Source organism: Austrofundulus limnaeus, unplaced genomic scaffold (assembly GCF_001266775.1).
Source record: "Austrofundulus limnaeus strain Quisiro unplaced genomic scaffold, Austrofundulus_limnaeus-1.0 Scaffold10, whole genome shotgun sequence".
Lineage (NCBI taxonomy): Eukaryota > Metazoa > Chordata > Actinopteri > Cyprinodontiformes > Rivulidae > Austrofundulus > Austrofundulus limnaeus.
The window spans coordinates 2,326,483-2,327,860 of NW_013952412.1; the positions used below are offsets into that span (position 1 = coordinate 2,326,483).

Below are 1,378 nucleotides of genomic sequence, written 5' to 3' on the forward strand. Positions count from 1 at the left end.
GGATAGTACCTTTTAGACTGTCTCCTCTGTTTGCTATTATTCAGTCAGTATCACATTTTACTAAAGCCCAAACTAACTTATGAAAAGATGATTGAAAGAGGCTTTATTGCAATGAAAGTGATTACATGTCACACACTTCCTGAGCCTGATGTGACTCAAACATTCAACCTTCTGATCTACAGTCAGATGAGCTACCATAACACCAGTCAGATGTATATGTAAACAATACAGAATTAAAGTATTTATTTTGCAAAGTGTGGTAAATCCCTGTATTATAAACTGAAATTGAGCATAAATCTTAATTATTAAATGACGTACATTTGGATTTTACATAAAACAAATGTATTTGATAAACCACGGCTGACAACATGTAGCTGTGAAGTATGACAACAGCATCTGAGTTGATTAGAAAGAGCAACAAACAGGTGACTCTGTGGTGCAATGGTTGCGCATCTGACTCCAGATCAGAAGGTTGTGTGTTCAAGTCACATCAGGGTCATGACTGAATGACCTCAGCTTTTTATCAAGCAGAAAGTGTTGAGGTAATCACAATATCAGAGAATGCTGCTTCAGGTAATTGTGTAGCACAGCTGCAGCAACAATCAATGTGTAGCACCGTCTTGGTTCGAAGCAAAGTGTTTTCTTTTATAGATGTTTTTATAGATTTTTTTATAGATGTTTTACTGTGTTGTTAATGTTGTTTTGTTGTTGTTTCTGTGTTTGTGTTTCTATTTTCTTTCCACCTTGCCGCAAGGAAAATTTCTCTAAGGGGACAAAAATAAAATGATATGATGATGATCATGATGATGATTTATGTAAATATTCTAAATACTCCATGCTGCCGATCTGTCTGTGGTCCCTTTTACAAACAATACTAAGCAGAAGTTAAACCTGCCTCTTTGAAGGGATAATTTTATTGGGTTTCAGAGGCAAAATTGGACCATGGCAGGCAGGGAGGAAGGCTCAAGAAATAAAAGTCTTTTTTTTTTTTAAAAATGTGGGGCGGCAATCAAAAAACCAAAACTACAAAATTTTTCTCCACATTGACCAAAACTTATATGTTTTATCCTGGGTCTCTTGTCAATCAATTAATAAAAGGAAATATTTCCTTTGGAAAAATATATTTTCATTCTATAAAGGTCCAAACATCAAGACCTTATCTTAACTAGACATATAACATCAAGTCTATAACAATTTTCATCTTTAACTGTATTACTTGTCTTTGATGTTATTTTTGACTGTTTTAGTCATGATTCAATTAAATTGATTCTTGCTAAAAAAAAATTAACAAAAAAGACAAAGCTGGTTCCTCATCTTGAGTATTTTGGTCTGACATAGGAACTCCCTGCATATTTTACAATCTCACACTTCGGTAAAA

At 33.9% G+C, this 1,378-nt stretch overlaps 1 non-coding gene across 1 annotated transcript; it reads left to right on the plus strand.

Moving 5' to 3' along the window:
* Nucleotides 1–427: 427 nt before the first annotated feature.
* Nucleotides 428–499, plus strand: trnaw-cca (transfer RNA tryptophan (anticodon CCA)). Its single transcript has one exon. It is a non-coding gene; the product is annotated as a tRNA-Trp (tRNA).
* Nucleotides 500–1,378: the final 879 nt, after the last annotated feature.